This window comes from Rhinatrema bivittatum, chromosome 5 (assembly GCF_901001135.1).
Source record: "Rhinatrema bivittatum chromosome 5, aRhiBiv1.1, whole genome shotgun sequence".
Taxonomy (NCBI): Eukaryota; Metazoa; Chordata; class Amphibia; order Gymnophiona; family Rhinatrematidae; genus Rhinatrema; species Rhinatrema bivittatum.
This window is the reverse complement of record NC_042619.1, coordinates 355,069,612-355,090,708: the sequence shown is the minus strand read 5'-3', so window position 1 is coordinate 355,090,708 and position 21,097 is coordinate 355,069,612.

Genomic DNA, 21,097 nt, shown 5'->3' with positions numbered 1-21,097 from the left:
TAATTTTCAAAGGAATTACATATGCAAATGTGACATGATATCGTAGCAATTTTCAAAAGCCATTTACACACACAAAGTGCACTTACAAATGTATAACCTATAGAGAATTCAATGCCATCTATTGCAGCAATTTTCAAAAGCCTACTTAAATGGGTAAAGTGCCTTAACGCACGTGAAACCAGTTTTACATATGTAAATTCTTTTGAAAATTATACCCATAAATTACATTTGCTAGTTGTCAATCTTGTTTTCTAGAATATATGTGTATGTATGAACAATTATTATTATTAACTTGTGACTTCTCTCATGGTTTACGGAGAGGCCCCAAGCAGTCAACTAAGAGCGGGAGGTGACAATGCCAGTAGGAACCAATTGATGGGAAGGAGAGCAAGAGAGTGCTCTCTCTTCTCCATCCCCCGCTAATTCATATCATTCTTGGAGGGGTAGGAAGAACGTTAACCCTTCTCTCTCCTCCCTCACCAGTCCGACCTCCTTTACCTTTGCCACCACAAATTAAGAAGTCTCTCACCTGCCTGCAGTGCGGCCACTCTGGATCTGTTGGGGAAAGGCTGCTGCCTGTCTTGCGCTGGTCTTGCGAGACATGCAAATGAGCTTGAGAGTACCAGGGAGCAATGAGCAGCACTTCATTCCAAATTCTTCCCCTCCCCCCTGCCCCTCCCCCATTCCGTGAAAGACAGCAAGGGATAGACTGGATTAGTGAGCAAAGTGGCTCTTTTTTTTTTTTTTTTCTCTGCTCTGTCTGCTCCAGGTTGTGTTTCACTTTCCCTTCCCCTACCTGCGGGCTGTCTGGAAAGGGGAGGGGCTGGAGCAGAGGGCGGTTTTCTAAGTGAGATTCCTTAGCAGAATCATTGCGTCCCTCTGTCTGGGAAAAGAGGGGGGGGGGTGCTGGCGTTGGGATTGGGGAAAGAGGGGGAGAGCTGGGGGTGGGGTCATCCTTGTAGGGGAGGGGGAATTATACAGAGAAAATGTGTGTACGGGGAGGAAGAAGAGTGGAAGAGAGAAAATGGATGCATGCAACCCTTCCCCCAGTCTACACTGAATCCCGGCGTGACCGCAGTTCAAACGTTTCCAGGTATGGTGTTTGCAGAAATGTGAATGGGTAAGGAAAGGAGTTGAAGGGAGGGCGTCTGCCAGGTAATGCCTGGCTACCAACCTGGAAACTTGTTGAACTTGCTTCTTTTGCACCGTTGGGAAAAAAATGGAAGGTAGAGGCCACTAGTGGTACTTTTTTTTTTTTTAAAGAGCATTTTCATTGGGTTAGAAAACTAATCACTGTGAAGAAGAAAAATAAAGCTGACATGTTGGACTTGTGGCAAACAGAAATCAAGTAAGAGACTAAGCAGTGAAAAGTGTGTAAACAGTGGGCAAAAGAGTCAGCCAAGTAGTTAGAGAGAGGGGTTGTTGTGCAAAGTGCTTTAGCTAACAGGAGCTGCAGGCTCTGCAGTAAGGTTGCTCTTGTGTGAGCCCTAGGGATGTGCAGCAGGGACGGATTCGTCCCATTTGGGATTCAGATTCGTAGGGGCCCAAATCTGTTGCATCCGTTCTCAGGGGTCCCCGATCCGTTCATATGTCAAAAATACATTCGTTCCCCCCAAAAAACCCCATCCCAACCCTTTAAAGTTATTTATCTACAAACCCCCACCCTCCTGACCCCCCCGCAAGACTTGCCAAAGGTACCTGGTGGTCCAGCGGGGGTCCTGGAGCGATCTCCTGCACTCGGGTCGTGGGCTGCCAGTATTCAAAATGGCGCCGATAGCCTTTGCCCTTACTATGTCACAGGGGCTATCGGCACCATTTTGAATACCGGCAGCCGACAGCCCGAGTGCAGGAGATCGCTCCAGGAACCTCGCTGGACCACCAGGTACTTTTGGCAAGTCTTGGGGGGGGGGGGAGGTCAGGAGGGTGGGGGGCCTATTCGTTGGTGATCCGTTGTATTCGTGGGGGTTCACCATCGGCGACAAGGGCACCAAAGGAGGCAAGACACACAGAAGGATCACAGAACTGATCACAGGAGCTGACAGACAAGATGAAGACCATGAGGACTGAAGACCAGGAACCGAGCACATGGAGAAGTCCAGGAACTGAAGACAGGAATGCAGGAGAAATGCTGAGGCAACTCGCACTACACAATAGTAGGAGACCTGTTGCTGAGGCGAGGACTGCAAAGAAAAGGGGCCTTTTATATGTCAAGGCTTCTGACGTCATCTGTGGGCGCTGCAGAGGATTTCCCGCCACAGGCCCCTTAAATCAGCGATGATCGTGCGCGCGTGCGCACAGGGACGGCCACGTTCAGGGCCGGAGGCATTCTCCCTAGTGTCGCATCAGGGCTGCTCAAGTATGGTGGCCTGCTGCGCATCCATCCCGGGGGGGGGGGCCTTCCTTGTCATCAGGGGTTCCCACGGGCAGCTTGGGGCTGGTGGTAAGAGCAGCGGTTCACGGGGAAACCCATGGACCTCCAAATGCAACATCAAGAGAAGCAAAAAAGGCATGACATAATCGTGGCTTAAAGGCCCATACTTCTTTTTCTACCTCTACTCGGGGTGTGCATTCGTTTTGAACGCATATGTAAAACGCAACTTATATTTTTAAAAGAGAAAAAAAAGGTTTGAGGAGAAATGCATCGCGAGTTCCAACATATTCAACATAGCTATGTTGAATACGTTGAACCTAAATAAACACTTAAACCCCCCACCCTCCTGACCCCCCCCAAGCTGGCCAAAAGTTCTGGTTGGGTCCAACGGGGGTCCCGGAGCGACCTCCTGCCACATGACCTACCTGTCACGTGGTAGGAGTACAAGATGGCGCCGGTGACCATGTGACAGGGGCTGACCAATGGCACGGCAGCCCCTGTGACACAAGCTATCGGCGCCATGAGGAAATCGCAGACGAGTGCAGAGATGGCTTCCTAACTCCCCGCTGGACCACCAGGGAGTTTTGGTAAGTCTTGGGGGGGGATTAAGGAGGGTGAGGGGTTTAAATTTTTATTTAGGGAACCGGTGAACGTATGGACAGACCCTCAACTTATGGAATTCTCCATATGTCCATATTGAACGAAATCGACCCTCAACTTCAACTTATCAACTTATCAACGACAACTTTTTGTCTGCACATCCCTAACCTCTACTGCGTAACAAATTACTAATCAGTTGTGTTAAAGATTAAAGGTCAGTTCTAGTTAAGTATCACATGACCTGAGGGTCTTCTTTTTGAGATTAGGATAACACTTGTGTCTACCTATAGGTTAGCACAATTATTATGTATATGTAATATATACCACCCTTCACCTTGGGCACCCCTCCAAAATAAAGGTTTCCCAGCTAATGGTGTCATATGGTGTGTACAGGGTAAGGGCACATGTTTTCGTGTGGCTGTAGGTGCCAATTTGCCTGCTAGGAGTCTGCTTTGTGGCTGTGTGACTGCACTGAAGGTTTTCAATGCATATCAAGGTAAAATGTTTGATTTTTCTCAACCACTTCAAAAGTAAGCAATGACACAGGACAGGATGTGTAGTGAAGGACTGTGTTGCAATTCCTGGTGCTTTTTGAGAGACATCAGGCCAAAGGAAATATTTTAACTTGCATTATGAAATATATGATTACACTAATAAAATGTCTGCTTAACATAAAAGTCAGGAGATTTTGTTCCTCAGATAAAAGGGTTAACTGTCCATTGCATTAACTGTCTCCCACCCCTCCCCATACATACACACACACTTTTCTAGTTGATGTTTCAGTGAGGCTAGAGTGCATTAGGGTGTCATTAAATATTGCTAGGGCTGATTTTCCATTCATTATTGCTTTATAGTATGTCCATTGTCCATCAAGAATAAAGTATTGGTCACGCAGAAATTAGGGTCAACAAATAAGTTGTAGGTGATACATTTTTATTAGACTAACATAATCCATTTGAGGCTAGTTTCTGAAACGTCTATTCCCTCCGTCATTGACTTGATGAAGAGAACATAGCTCTTGAAAGTTGGTTACAAATTGCTCTAGGTTAGTCCAATAATAGATGTATCACCTACAACGTATTTGTTGACCCTTATTTCACAGCACATCAAAAGATTTTGATGCATAGACACACCACGTCTGAACCATTCATACATCTATCCACAGTTTGTCTTTGGAGAGAAATGCATAAAACCTTATACTTTAAAAGCAAGTGAAGTGGCGTTATTCAGCCCTTGAAAGTGTTTGCAAGAAATAAATGACTAATTTATGAACCAAAGAAAGAGAGAGTATATTCCATCCGGCTCGTTCACGAACGTGTGCTATCGCAATAATGCGCATTAACATGTTATATTTACTGCGGTTCCCATTTGTTCTAATGGGGGCCTATTCACTAGTAGCAACATGTGTTGAGTGCATGTTAATATGCATCATTGCAGCAGCACACTTTCATGAATAGACTTGCTCAGCGGGGATTTTAATATTGACTCCCCCCCCCCCCCCCAATTCTGTGTCTATGAAAAATAAAAAGTTTAGTGAATGAGGCCTTTAGAAAACAATTTTCAGCAGCCTGAGCTATTTTCAGTGTAAAGTCTTTTTTTTTTAATTTGGGCCCACTGCAGTTAGTTTTCAAATGAAAACGATGTTTCTTTTCTTCCCCTTTTGAAAACTAGCAAGTGCAGAGTCTGTGCATGAAAAGTACTCTTGTGCAGGTGGCCGAGAGGGGGTAAAATAGCACAGGTACATTTGAAAATGTTAAGTGTGTATAAGTGCTATTTTACTCTCATGTTCTAAGAAGAGGAGGAGGAATAGCCTAGTGATTAGAGCAGTGGGCTATGAACCAGGAGACCAGTGTTCAAGACCCACTGTCACTCCTTGTGACCTTGGGCGAGTCACTTTACCCTCCATTGCCTCAGGTACACACCTTAGATTGTAAGCCCTCTGGGGATAGAGAAGTAACTGATGCAATATCTCAGATTGAATGTCAGTATATAAATAAATAAAAGCATGCCCTGGATCACCTCTTTTTAACCCACCTATGTGGGATATAGAAGCCTGCGCATACTTTTAACCAGGAAGGGGAGGTAAGGGATTCGGACAGTGAACATTTTCCACTAAGCCATTTTACTCCAATAAATGACTTTGAAAGTTGCCTTCCTAGGGTACAAGGCAATAGGAAGAGACAAGAGATCAACCTGAATCAGAATCCTCAAGTAAAAGTGAAGTCTCTTTCTTCTTTGTATATATATATATATATATATATATATCATGGTCAAGCAAAGATTTTCCATCATTGTAATCAAAGAAATATGTGACATCATCAACAATCATTTACGTATTGTTATGCTCAGGTTGTGAACCCTTGGGCCGAAGGGAGGATGGTATACCTTAGGAGGTGGATCCATAGGTTCTACAGTCAGATGGTGAGACAGGACAGAAGATGCGGCCAGCTGACCCTCGGCACTGGAGATGAGGCGACCGTGGAGGCAGATGAAGAGTCGTGATGTCGAGGAGCTAAACTGTGTCTTCACCACTGGAAGTCCGCGGACCCCCCAGGAGGAGCCCGTAGGGCCCCAGACCGCTGGGACTTAGGTGGACCTTTGAGAGGTCAAGGAGTCAATTGTTCGGTGCAAGGGCTAACTGGAGCTTCACCCCTGGAAGCCCGTGGTCCCCCCAGGAGGAGCCCGTAGGGACCCAGGCCGCTGAGACTTAGGTGGGCCCTTGGAGACGGTGGTCCAGAAGAAGTCTAAGGTCAAGTGCCAGAGGGTCGTCGCTTACCAGTCCGAGGTCACACACCAAGGGATCACCACTTGCTAGTCCGAAGTCACACACCAGGAATCACCGCTTGCCAGTCCGAAGTCAGGAACCAGGAATCACCGCTAGCCAAATCCAAAGTCAGGAACCAGGAACAAGCATCAAAAGCACAAGAAGACTCACCGAAGCAAGCAGACTCAAACAACACTGGAAGGATGTTGCCAAATCAAGGAATGAACAGAGGAAGTCTCCCTTTATACTTCCTTTACTCTGGCTCATTGGAAACAGCTGTAAGTGGTTAAAGGGACCAGGCCTCTTTAAATCTAGAGAGAAGGCGTGGCCTCATGCATAAAGATGGCAGCGGCCATCTTGGATTTCCTCCATGGAGGAAAGGCTGCCTGACACCGTGAGGGAGGAGCAGGAATGGCTCCCCACCCAGCGACCATCCCGGGGACCCGCGCCAGAGCAACGGGCATGGATTCAGGGGCTTCTCTGAGTGCTGCCGTGGCAGGTCGCCACGGCGTGTGAGGTAGGGGGTCGCGCCATGGCCGGCCATGGCCACGGAACACAACACGTATTAGCAGGAAACAAAATAGGTATTTCATAGCCCAAAGACTGAAATTCTTGTTGAAAGAAAAAAATGATTCTATGGTATCTTATGAGATCTTGAAATATATGAATTCTATGATTTTTCTTATTTAAGGATTATCATCTTTCTTACTAAGGACATGATAAGATCTTTATTGGACACAGTATAAAAAGAAATCAATAGGTCTGGTATTGTTTCAATGACTTTATGACTGGTTTAGTAAAAATTTTTGTATAATTGATATTGCTTTCACCTCCTCAGGTATACATATATTTACATGATAGCAATGCACTTTGCATACGTAAAATAATTTTGTTCAGTAATACTTACAAGGATAAAAATGATGAGACACATATTGGGGATGTTCATTTTTTTAAAATGAATAAGGAATCAAAACTGAATCAGGCATATTTGTTTTGGCTCACTGAAAACAAAAATGAATTGCAAGTTCCCCCAAAAATCACAAAAACTTTAATTTGCATTCATTTTCACATCCCATTATTATTTAAAAATGTTTGTATACCGCTTTTACAAACTATGTTTAATCAAAACAGTTTACATAAAGCATTTCTAAAAAATTAAAAAATTAATTGCAATAAAACCAAAAGAACCGAAAAAATACAGAATAATTATAAAATACAAAAAATGTATTATCAAAAAAAAAGTTACTAAATGTAACATAAATAAAAATATTATAAGATGCCATATAAATACATGTGGGAATTGAATTATTAAGTGAACTTGAAAACTGGAATCGATTATTTGGTAGTTATGGATTTAAAAGCATTTTGAAATAGGTAAGTTTTTAAGGATTTTTTGAATTGAGTCAAGTTAGGTAGGGATCTTAGTCTGGTAGTGTATTCCAAAGAATTGGACCAGTGACTGAAAATGCTCTTTTTCTGGTTATCTCTAATCGAGCCTGTCGGGGTGATGGAATATCGAGCAAATTTTTATTCATTGATCTGAGATGTCTGGCAGGTTTGTATATACGAAGAAGTGAACATAGGGTGGTGGAGTTAGGATTATGGATAAGAGAATGTATAATGGTTAGGATTTTATATTGTATTCTGTATTTGACTGGTAACCAATGTAATGATTGAAGAATTGGAGTAATATGATTTTTGATTGAAGAACTGGTTAAGATATGAGCAGCTGTATTTTGAATTACTTGAAGTGACTGAAGTGTATTATCTGGAAGACCTATATATAAAGAATTACAGTAATCGAGCCCAGAAAAGACAATAGATTGAAGAACAGTTCGAAAATCTTGAAAAAATAGTAAAGGACGCAGACGTTTCAGAAGTTGTAGTTTGAAAAAATAATTTTTTGTAACTAGTGAAATGTGTTGCTTTAATGATAGATCCGAATTAATGGTTATGCCAGAATTAATGGTTATGCCAGAATGCAGCAAAGGGGAAAGAAAAACTGCTGGGTTTTTTTTCTCCTCAATGCAAGCTAGCAAGCAGTGATGTCACAGTGACCCTAGACAGACTGGAGCTAGGCTGGGAAGGGACAGAAAAGAAGCCAGGAAGTAGGACTCCCCCTAGCTGGCGTCTGCAAGGATTGACATTGACTTCCTCTTTTTTTTTTTTTTTTAGCTGAAAATGAAAGAAACTTTCAGCAGGCACTATTTTAGTTTGCTTGTCTTTGGGATATATAACAACAGGATTGGGGGGGTTTTTTAGCTCTAAAAACTGAAGAAAAATTGCAAAAAGAGTCAGCAAAAAAGGGATTAGGAGAAGCTAAAATTGAGGTGGGCTCTAGCTCTGCTGTTTCCTCTTATCACACATTACTAAAGGTGAATTTTAAAAACCTGACATGCGCCAAAATTAGAGGATGCACAGATATGTCGGGCAGCCCGCGCAGATCGGGTTTAGAAAGTCACCTGGATACCCCCATACTTGCCGATGCGCATACAAATGAAAAGTTTAAAAATAAGGGCGGGGTGTGGGTGTGGTCTTGGTGGGGAATGGGCATTGTGGGATTTTAACATGAAATATGCACATAAATACTTATGTGCACTTGCTTGCGCCAGTGTCTCCTGCTGCATAACTTTACTTCTGCTGTGGAGGATGTTTAAGTTAGAAAACAACAAAAAAAAAAACTATACTAGATCAGCGGGGTTTTAAAGGTTGAGGCTAACAGGGAGGAAAGGAGGCTATTAAACTGGCAGGGTTTGGGAAGTCGCGTTCCTCTTGGGTGACCTGGGAATGAACTGGGAAGCCTGGCAATGGCGTCGGCACGCGTGCCTTTTAAAATCACCTCGCTTATAGGGTAGAAGTGGCATTTGCACCCCCAGGTGCGCGTCCACTTAAAAATTGAGTGCACATGTGCACACGGTGAGGCTAATTTATAATATGCACGCACATATGTGTACATGTTATAAAGTAGCCGTGTCCCTGTGTGCTGGCCGCCATACGCATGCATATGTGCACCCGCTCATCGGTTTAAACGTTACCCTCCCTGTGCATGTAAACAATCTGTCCTCTGCTGCAGATAGTGCGATACACATTTACACTGCGCTGTTATCACTCACTGAACATCTTCCAAACGGCGGCATGGGGCAGAGGTGTGCAGCCAAAACATTTTCATTTTAGTTTTTCATTTCATCTTGATTTAGCGTGCCCTAAAAGATGTTGTGTTCACTAAATCCCGATTTGTACTGACTCTTTTGAAGTAATGTGTACATGGAGGTCCATAGTTATCCAGCTGTGTGTGTACACGGCCACACACACAGCTGGATAACTTAGAAATAGAATTGTCTTCCGCAGGTAGATAACTTCCTGCTTAACTGATATCTTCAAAGATACTGGGTTAAGATACTGGGTTAAGCAGTGCTGTAAAACAAAACAACAAAAAAGTGCATTGCAGGCCTGTGGCCCAATTCTTACCCCCACCCCCCTCTCTGGATATGTCTTAACTTCCTGCCGAGCTGAACAGCCCCCAACCAAAGACAAAAAAAAATTATTTGGGGTCCCCCACCCTCTCCTTCCCTGTCCTTCCCACTCACAACCTCAAGAACACATATACCCCCCCCCTTCAGAAAACCCCTGTCAGAACTGAGGCACCTCTTACCGCTCCCAGTGCTTTCAGCACTGTTCTGATAAGAGAAGCTTCCAGCGATTTCTCTGTCTGGACCTAGCCAGCTAATTTTATCCAGGTAGTGCTCATTCAATATAAGCACTAGCCAGATAGCTTTTAGCCATACCCCTGCTCTGTAATTTTTTTTATCTGGCCAGTTAATGACTTACCTGGCTAAAGCTTATCTGCTCAACAGGGTGAGAAATTCAAAATTCCAGGTGGCTAACTCCCAGAGTTGTTTAATCCATATTCTGGGTCCATAAGAAAGGAAAATTAAAACAGAGACAAACAAGCACTGCATACCTGTCAACTCTCAGGATTTCACCCTGAGACTCAGGAAATGTGCATCAGTCGCAGGATCTCAGGGGAAACACTAGAAATCTCAGGGCCTCTCTGTATGCAGCTCAGCCCCTCCCCTTCCTCAGTAAGCCTGCAGAGAACAGGAGAGGTGGGGCGAGTCTGGAGCAGACTCTGCAAGCAGCATGTGGGGAGAAACTGGAGAGAGGCTGCAACACACACCCAAACCTCAGTCTGCAGCTGTGATTCCAGGACTTGGGACTCCCTCAGCTAAGGGCAGAGTGAGGATGCATAAGTCATGGAGCTGAGACTTATAGGGGGAGGGAGAGAGGAAGGGGAAGAATGCTGGGTCATCTCCAGAGGGAGGACAGGTGATGGTGATGGGTGGGAGAAAAAGAAAGCGTGGACTAGTTGGGTGGAGGAGGGTGGTGGAAGAGAGAAAACTGATACATATTATTCCATTCCTTCCCCCTCTCCCACCCAGGGCCGCCATCAGGGCAGTATTCTTGGGCCTGCAGTATGGGGCCCCAGGATCTACTGCCACATATGGGGGCCCGCAGCTGCCAGGCGGCAGGTGCGCTAGGGGGATGTATTAGTTCATGGCAAAGAGGCCCACTGAGGCTCTCTCCGACAGTCTGTCGCCCAGGGGCCTACTGAAACCTGGAGCCGGCCCTGGGTGCGGGCCCCAGAGAAGGGAGAGAATCAATGCTATGCGTGTCTTTTAGACACACATAGCATTGATTTACAGAGCACCGCAGACAGAGACTCGTCCGTGCACTCTGTCCTGCCAGCGTTCACTGTCTGACGCGGCTGTGACGTCACCGCCGCGTCAGACAGTATGCGCCGGCAAAGCGCGCGGGCCGTCACTGTCTGCTTGCTAGCTGGAGGCTTGTGGCCCAGACATTTTGGCTGTATGGGGCCTCAAAATTCCTGATGGCGGCCCTGCTCCCACCCCCCACCCTCTGCTAATCAACAGCGCTCTCAGGGTGACCACGACTCAAAAGTTCCCAGGTATGAGCATTACTGAGTTTAACCAGTAACCTTGTATCATACCAGCCCACAACTTGTTTTAATGTGCTCCATGTACCCTGCTACCTGCACTATTTCCACCGACACCCATTGCCAATTGAAAAAAAAAAAAAAAAAGAGAGTCTTAGTCTGACTTTCCCAGTCTTACACATTTTAAACAGAAAAAAAAAAAAAAAACCCCAAACAATTCTGTTAGGGGATTTCAGGAGATAAGGAATAATAATTTCTAACCTTGTGTCAGAGAGCTGCACTTCCGAGCCCTGCCGCTAGCAGCGAGAGGGCGCCCTCGCGCGCCTGGAAGAAGCCCGGAGAGCGCCCGGGCCTCCAGGCCCCTCGTGCGCCCGCGCTCCTGAGTGCGCGAGGGGAGCCCTGCTGTGCAAATGGGAGTCCTAATCAGTGCGGCTTTGAAGCTGCCCCTTCAAACGATTGCCTTGCCAGATCAACCAAAAAAAAAGATCTTAATTAGCTCAGCAGCCCAGGGAGTTTAGCTGGCAGGAGACCCGGGATGCGTTCGGTGAGCTCGCTCCTAAAAATGCCATAGCTTCCTCCGCGAATTATTATTGATTAGCTGTTTAGCATGCGGAGCGAGGCGTTAAGTAAATATTAGCGCGTACGATAATTACTTTGTCATAGAATCTATTTAGAGAGCGTTGGTATTTTGCATTCCTTCGGATCAGTTAATTTGTGTTCGAGGTTTAGTGAATCTCATTTCTCAACCATCCTCAAACGCCTCTCGATGCTGTTCAAGCCGATCTTAATCCTAACGGGAAGCATTCAGCTCAAGCACAGATACCGAAAGCAGAGGGGAAGGCTGCAAATGAGATCAAATCAGCTTGGCAATCAATAGGTTGAGCAAGCAATGTGCACATTATTTCAAAATATGTAATCTTTATTTTAAAAAAAAAATAAAAGGCTATTTTTTTTAGAATGCATGAGAATGAACGGAAACCTTTCCCAGGGGGAGGCAAATGTTTTTTTCTACATCTCAGCCAGCCTTCTTCATCTGCATTTTACTGTAGTTGTAGTTGGTGGGGAAACACATACTGAGCCCTTCTCTTTGAAATTATCTATTTTTTTTGCTGCTGTTTGCATACATATTATCTAGGCAGTCAGACACATTTTTGGGAAAAAAAAAAAGTAATGAAAAAGAAGTACATTTCTTTCCTGTTTACCTTTTCTGTCTAAAAAGATGCATTTTCCCTGGAAATTATTAAGGTGTACCACTGTACAGTGGACGGGGCAATGCAAGTGGTCAGCAGTTTGTAACTGTTCCATTTTTAAACTGGGGTTATGGTTAAAAAGGAACAGGTAATTTTAAAACTTTCATTTCCTTAACATTGCCAGTACATTATTAACTCCCTATTAACTGCTAATAGCCCCCAGAACACTAATATTATTTTGTGCTTTTAACCACCCCTCACCGCTAAACGCCTTACGGGCTAAATATTTTTACTGCATAGTTGTTGGGGTTATTTGTACTGTGTGGTTAGAAGTTGAGTGTTGAGGACAACCTGAAGACCATAATCATCTTTCCTGTGACGCGATCTTCCTGGGAGCCATGGGTCTAAGAAATTAATGAAATAATTGCATAGGACCAGTTTGCACTTCATCGACTTTATATAAATATTTCTGAAACATATATATGTATTGCAGCAGGTGCAATTCTGATGCACTTGGTCTGCCAAAGTCATCAACTGGCAACTTTGTCATGATTTATTTATTTAAAACGTTTCTATTCCAATCATAAAATAAGAACCTGACATAAACAAATCAAGCATTTAAAGTTCTTTAAAGTTCTTTAAATGCTACGCTATGACCAAGTAAAGTCTTATTTGCGCTTTTAGAAATATATAATAAACATTGACCTTCAGATCTTAAGTTTCTAAAAGGCCGATGAATTTTTAACAAAGTATTGAGACAAACCGGAGCATAAAGCATTGTGAATCAACACCAAGATCTTGTATTTAATTCTATGTTCAATCAGTAGCCAGTGAGAAATATGATCAAACCTTGACGTACCGATTAAGATCCTTGCAGCAGAGTTGTGAATCATTTGCAAGGATCAAAGAACATATTTTAATAGTCCCAAAAATAGGGAATTACAATAATCTTGGTTTGAAAATAGCGACCGCATCAGGATCTGAAGGTCGTGGTTGCAACAGTGGAACAGCTAAATACAAATCGTTTGTTCACTCTTTCAAAAAGTACAAGGATTAGGGAACAGTCAATGAAGTTACTAGGTGATACATTTTAGATAAATAGGAGAAAATATTTTTTACTCAATGTACAATGAAACTCTGGAATTCATTGCCAGAGGACGTGGTGAAAACTGTTCATGTAGCTGGGTTTAAAAATGGTTTAGACATATTCCTGAAAGAAAAGTCTGTAAACCATGGCTATCTTTTGGGATCCTGCCAGACATCCTACATTGGCCACTGTTTATTTATTTTACTTTATTTGATGTATATTACACTTATTGGCACTTCAAAGCAGATTACATTCAGGTAATGTAGATATTTCTCTGTCCCCAGAGGGCTCACAATCTAAGTTTGTGCCTGAGGCAATAGAGGGAAAAGTAATTTGCTCAAGGTCAGAAGGAGCAGCAATGGGATTTGAACCCTGGTTCATAGTCCACTGCTCTACTCACTAGGATCAAGCCCACAGGATATTGGGTTTGATTTACCTTTGTTCTGGCATAGTATGGCATATCTTATGTTCTTTTGCTAATGTTCTTATGAAACATGTGTCTCATTTTTATCTCATAAACACTGGCTATTAATGTATGTGGAAAACACCACATTAACCTACATTAATGGCTGATGTTAATTCATTTTAATACCTTAGCAAAAAAAAAACAAACAACTTAATAACAGGCCAATATATAAGCATAGACAACATAGGCAATTGCCTAGGGCGCCAAATTTTGAAGGCACCAAATTTCGAGGCCAAAGAGAAGCCAGTTTCTGCTTGCTATAGTGCCATGTGCCAGCACAGCTCCAAAATGGCACCCATCACCAACCCTGTTTAATCCATATTCAAATATCTCTAGAAAATTTAACTTATTATATTAGTTGTGCTAATTATACTTGCACTGACCATGAACAAATTATATGATACCTTTAAATATCAAATTATTTTAATCAAATCAATTAAATAAACTAAATTCTAAAATAACCAGTGACATAACACTTTTAATTTGAAGAATGATGAATCCATTAAAGTTCAAAGAAAGCATTTGAGTATTATATGGTGTCTCAGTTCCAAAGATATTTCAAAAATTGTAGCAAGAGGTAAAAATGCCAAATTCTGTCACTGTTTAGAAAAATGTAAATCATTAACCAAGAAAATTCCAGTAATCACAGATTTAATACAGGACAGAAAACCTTGTATCATCGCTATTACTGAAACATGGTTGAAGAGCACTGATACAGTTCTGATCAATTAGATCTCAAACTCAAACTATGTAACATTTTCAATCCCTAGGCCAAATCGTAAAGGAGGTGGTTTAATGCAGACGGTAAAAAAAGAATACTGTCTTAGAATGATACCTACCTCTATTACTCACCCTTATGAACTAGCACTATTTGACTCAAATAATATACAAATATGTCTAATTTACTGTCCATCAAAACTTTTAGAACATAATTGCTGCCCGGTTATTGAATTAATTGCTAACAACCTGAATCATGAAAAGCCCGTTATTATTTTAGGAGATTTCAATCTACACATGGATTCCACTCCGCGCTCTGCCACTTGTAATACAATTATTGACTCACATTCCGCCCTTGGATATGAACAAATCATTTCTGCCCCTCGCATAAAGACAGCCATACTTTGGACCTAATATTTATTAACCATACTATTGGGAGATCAACATCCCCTAAAATTATTCCTATACCATGGTCCGACCATCATTTAATCAACACCCAAATTACATTTACATTAAGCCATGCTCCAAAAAAGCATCAGCCTATAACTTTTACTAATCGCCCGCCTTTTAAAATTGATGACCTACAAAATGAATTGTTTAACAACATAAAAAACATAGATATGAGTGACAGTGAGCATGCCACAAAGACCTGGATCAGTATTATAAACTCTATTGCTGACAACTTGAACCCCATAATTACTAGAACGATAAAGCACCCAACAAAATATAATCCATGGTACAGCGATATTATTAGAAGCTCAAAACTATTACTGAGAAAAAAATTATAAACAATTTATTTATAAATAAATAAATAAATAAATAAATAAAAAAGGAAAAAGCATGGCGAAAAAATCCAGCTCCAATATCCCTGGGTGCTTATAGGTCTTAACATATTACAAAAGACTAGTTAACAATACAAGAAAATAATTTTTCGCTAAAATAATCCAGCACTTCAATCATAATCCGAGAACACTCTTTTTCAATAGTTCAGAATCTCACTAGAAATTCTACAACTGAAAACTCATCTCTCCCCGAATCAAGATGTAATGAGGTTGTCCACTTTTTTAACCAAAAAATCCAAAACCTATTAATAGGCATTGAAACAGTAACTAATCAAACAATTAACATGGAATCAAAAGAAATTTCAAAATGGGCCAACTTTGAAAAGATCTCATCCACTGAGATAGAATCACTCATGAAAAGCATGAATCCCACCACACATCCACTGGACAGTATCCCCATCGCATCCTTGAAATCAATTGCTCATTTAATATCTACACCGATTGCTTCAATAATCAACCTATCCCTTATAGAAGGTCACTTCCTCGAAATTTTAAAATGTGTCATAGTCAAGCCAGTTCTTAAAAAGCATAATTTAGGCTCAACAAATTTAAATAATTATAGACCCATTTCCAATTTATCCTTTATCTCTAAACTATTAGAGAAGGTCATACAGAAACAATTATCAGAGCACCTTGAAAACAATAATATCCTATATCCTATATCCTGCACAGTTTGGCTTTAGAAAGCACTTTAGCACAGAAACTCTCTTATTGGCACTTACAGACATGGTCCTCAGAGGATTCGATAACGGACAAAGGTACCTATTAATACTGCTTGATCTATCCGCTACATTTGACATGGTCAGTCATTCAACTTTACTTGGCAGATTATCTGAAATTGGCCTAGCAACTATAACATTACAATGGTTCTCATCATATTTATTTATTTATTTATTTTATTTAACAGTTTTATATACCGACCTTCATAGTAAATAACCATATCGGATCGGTTTACAATTAACAAGAATAAAACTGGGGTAACTATTCAAGTAAACGAAAGATAAACAGTAGGTAGGAATGAGTCAAAGTTACAATCAACAGGGAAGAGAACTTGGAAGCTTGCAACAAGCTGGAAAGAAGATAAGGCAGGAAATAAATATGAAGTGATACCATAGGGTATCACTTTCCAATCGATTCTTTCAGGTCAAAATTAAGGATCTTGGATAAAATAAACCTCAATACCGGAGTTCTGCAAGGCTCTTTATGCTCCGCCACATCATTTAACATATATATGATCCCTGTTTGTCACTTGCTATCTGGCATGCAGATGATATACAGATTTTAATCCCAATTGAAAACTCATTGGAAGCTACATTTAAAAAAACAGCTATGTACTTATCAATTATCAAGCATAAGAACATAAGAACAGAATGTTCCAATTGTAGGGTTTTTTTCTTTTTATTTCTGTAAGCATTGTGAAATTGCATTGACGATAATGTTGTAACATACCGTAAGATTATGTAAACCATTATTTTGTAAACTTTACAAGTCTATGTAAACCGTTACGATGGCGAAACCGAATGACGGTATACAAAACCCTTTAAATAAATAAATAAATAAATAAATAAATAAATAAATAAATAATAAAATAAGAAATTGCTATGCTGGGTCAGACCAAGGGTCCATCAAGCCCAGTATCCTGTTTCCAACAAACCAGGCCACAAGAACCTGGCAAGTACCCAAACACCAAGAAGATCACATGCTACTGATGCCAGTAATAACAGAGGCCATTCTCTAAGTCAACTTGATTAATAGCAGTTAATCGGACTTCTCCTCCAAGAACTTATGCAAACCTTTTTTGAACCCAGCTACACTAACTGCACTAACCACATCCTCTGGCAACAAATTCCAGAGCTTAATTGTGCATTGAGTGAAAAAGAATTTTCTCTGATTAGTCTTAAATGTACTAATTGCTAACTTCATGGAATGCCCCCTAGTCCTTCTATTATCCGAAAGTGTAAATAACCGATTCACATCTACTCGTTTAAAGCCTCTCATGATTTTAAAGACCTCTATCATATCCTCCCTTAGCCATCTCTTCTCCAAGCTGAACAACCCTAACCTCTTCAGCCTTTCCTCATAGGGGAGTTGTTCCATCCCCTTTATCATTTTGGTTGCCCTTCTCTGTACCTTCTCCATTGCAACTGTATCTTTTTTGAGATGCGGCGACCAGAATTGTACACAGTAATCAAGGTGTGGTCTCACCATGGAGCGATACAGAGGCATTATAACATTTTCCATTTTATTAACCATTCCCTTCCTAATAATTCCTAACATTCTGTTTGCATTTTTGACTACTGTAGCACACTGAGCTGACAATTTCAAAGTATTATCCAGTATGATGCCTAGATCTTTTTCCTGGGTAGTTGTTCCTAATATTGAACCTCACATTGTGTAACTACAGCAAGAGTTATTTTTCCCTATATGCAACACCTTGCACTTGTCCACATTAAATTTCATCTGCCATTTGGATGCCCAATCTTGCAGTCTCGTAAGGTCCTCCAGCAATTTATCACAATCCGCTGGTGATTTAACTACACAATAATTTTGTATCATCTGCAAATTTGATTACCTCACTTGTATTCCTTTTGAGATCATTTATAAATTTATTGAAAAGCAGTGATCCAAGTACAGATCCCTGAGGCACTCCACTGTTTACCCTTTTCCACTGAGAAAATTGACCAATTTTTCCTACTCTCTGTCTTTTAACCGGTTTGTAATCCACAAAAGGACATTGCCTCCTATCCCATGACTTTTTAGTTCTCTTAGAACACACACATGTAACTTATGCTCAGTATTAATAAAATGATAGTTATCATGTTAGACAGGAGACCATTGTACAATGACATTCCAATATTAAAATTAGAAGATAAATTAACAGGAACAAAAATTGTGACACATACTCATGATTTAGGCATAATTATTTATTTATTTATTTATTTATTTGAGTTTTTTCTATACCGGCATTCGCGAAGGGAATCGCATCATGCCGGTTTACAAATAACAGGGAGTGAACAACAATAAAGTGATAAAAAACATTAACAAGTGCTAAAAGAAGGGAAAATTGCAGTTACAATAAAAACAGGGACATATTACAACTTGGAACTGAAGAAAAGGAGATAGTAATTTAACAGTGAAGAATAACTGGGAAAGCCTGCCAGTTTAAAAGGGATTGTACAATTGAAGGGATTGTCAAAACTGTTGATTATCCTGAAGGGTGTTCTGAGTTAATTATATTGATTTTGGGTTTGATTGTTGTCTGGAAAGGCTTTCATAAATAACCAGGTCTTTAGTCTTTTTCTAAAAGTTGGAAGGCAGAGTTATTGACAGAAGTTATTGACAGAGAACACAACTTGAAGAATCATATTTCCACTAAATTAAAAGAAGGATATTATAAACTATTAACACTAAGATGGCTAAAACTTCTCTTAAATCAATCTGATTTTAGAACAGTTCTGCAACTATTAGTATTTGCTAATATTGACTATTGCAATTCACTACTCCTCAGCCGAAAGGCCTGGCTTTTTAACAAGACTTATTACTGAATTAGAGTAAACAACGTAACCGTCAGTCTTATTAAGATAGCTGCTCTTTTCTAATTCATATTATGAATTTTTCTAATTTTTATTGATTCCTCTGATTTTAACTGTTCCTTTTTTTAGTTCTTGTTTTATCTGATTTGTATCTTATCTATGTTATTACTGCTATTATTTATTATTATCTTTTGTATTTTATTTATTTATACTTTACAATTGTTTTATATATTTATGTCATTATTATTGCTCTCTTTACTTTTGTAAACCATTGTGATGGTTCCTCCAAATGACGGTATATAAAATCAACAAATACATAAAATAAATAAATAAAAATCCCGTTTATAAAAGCGCTTCAACAAACCATTATGGAAGGTATTTATATTTAGTTGGCCAATTGGCCTTTCATTTCATTGCTTTACCTTATTGTGTATAACATGATTCCATTGAGATAACGTTGAAAGAAAAAGTCCATGCTTTTCTAGACATTCAGCTTTTGTTTTCTGTTGCAAAAGCATGTACGATAAACTGGAAACCTGATATACTGTACAGTGGCTGTTGCTAGGTTGTTTTTATTTTTCAGAGAATGTTTTCATTCTCATGCCAATGACCTATTGTATTCCTTGAAAGAAGGGGGGAGGAAAAGCAGTTATCATTGGCTCAATTCACCCAAAATTGGGATTTACAAGAATTTCTAGCAGAGCGTTGGCTCGTCAGTTTTGGTGAAGAAAAATAATCATGGCCTGTGTTAAAAGAGTGCAGCTTAAGCTGGCCTGGTGGCTTACAGCTAGTGCTGCGCACCGCTATGTGAAAGGACCTGGGTTTGATTCCTGGCACAGATTGGCTGGGGCTGGGAATTCTGGTAGAGACAGCATATTCAGCCCCTGCAGTGGAAGGAGACTGAAGGGCTGATATAATAAGCCGAGGCAAACCACACACAGGTTATTGCGTGGGTTTCCCCCACACTGTTCTTATGCATGTATGTAGTAAAGAGTTTGGAGCTGCAAAAACCCACGTCTGGTTTAGCACAGGCCCATGCAAATAGCATGTAAAGGAGGCTATTATGTGTTTGTGGCAAAGCAGAGTGCGGCACTAGCAGGCAGAACAGTTTAGTGAGTGGGTTTTTGGTTTTTTTTTTACACAGGTTATTGAGCGCCTGGGTCAGGGCAGGAGGAAAAGCTGAAGCACCTGTCTGCCGTGCCAGCTGTGACCGATTCGGTTGCATATTTGAGGATGCATATAGACCACCAATATTGGATTTCCCTGTCGGACATGACTTCATCACGGTAACGTGCTGTATTAATTGCACTTGTATCAAAACAAGTGCAATCGATATAAGACAGCGATGCATGCGCTTCCGCATGGGTAAACGCTGGATTTCTGATGGAGAATAGATGTCCAACAGGGAAATCGCATATCCATATGCAGCAGAATCAGTCGAGCCATAGATTTCAGGATAGTGTTTTTTGTTTGTGTGTGTGTGTGAAATGTCAAGAGTGAAGTGTAGAGAGGGGGAAAGATAAAAATAATAATACATTTTACCTGCTCCTGTGCCCTGGTTTTGCCCCCGAGTCTATGAGGCCTGTTGGTGGCAGGTAGAAGTGTGGCCCAATGCTGCTGACAGAAATTGGCTAGAAATGAGGAAGGCCCAGTGTCTCTGGGGTCTGGGTAGCGTGGATGCAGTGCTTTTTTTTTGTTTTGTTTGGGAGGCTCAAATGGGAACTTCCAGGTAGTAAATAGTAATAGGAGAGAAGGCATGTGAGTTGGGAGCCAGATTGGGTTGCCGGTGAGACTGCTGTGGTCGCTCGGGACTCCCGACACTGCTGCTGAGGCCACATATTTTTTTAAATTTAAAAAAAAAACAAACAGCTTCATCACGCTGCATCCACGCATCCCTGTTTTTCTGCATTGGGGGCTTTTGCGGGTATCTACGCTGGTATTTGTTCTTGTGTGAGGTTTTTTTTTTTTGCAGATCTCATTTGCTTGTCGATAATTTATTACATCCTGTGTGGTCACCTGTTTTTGCCGTGCTCAAAAATTACCTGCAGAAAAATAGTGCCAATTTCAGTGCAAGTCTCATTTCCACTGGCCCCACAGTCATTGTGCAATGGTGACACCTAGTGGCCAAATTTAAGGCAGAGGGTTCCAGAGTTCTAGAAGGAGCCCTAGTGCATGGTCCCTGGCCAAGAACTGTCACTCTAAAGACTGGACTAAAATAAGTCGGGAGGGATCATAAAATAGGAATAAAATCCTGTGTAGTTGCAAATGGTTCTAGATCCCTATAGGCATCTAACTTAGGGGTATATTTACTAAGCTGTGTTAAAGCCAATATCGCACATTATTTGAGGGAATAAAATGCGCCTAAAAAAGGGTCGTGTTTAAACAAAAGGGGAAAAGTCACACTGCGCAGTCCGGTAAAATACCATGTGGTACCGAAATACCACAGCCTTGCGGTATTATCTTGTACTATAAAAGCCAGCCTTCTGTAGCTGCTCCTTTGAGGGTGTGTCAGGCGTTGGTGGAGAAGGGCATTAGGAAAGGGGAGAAAGGCGTGAGAAGAGAGGATCGTTTAT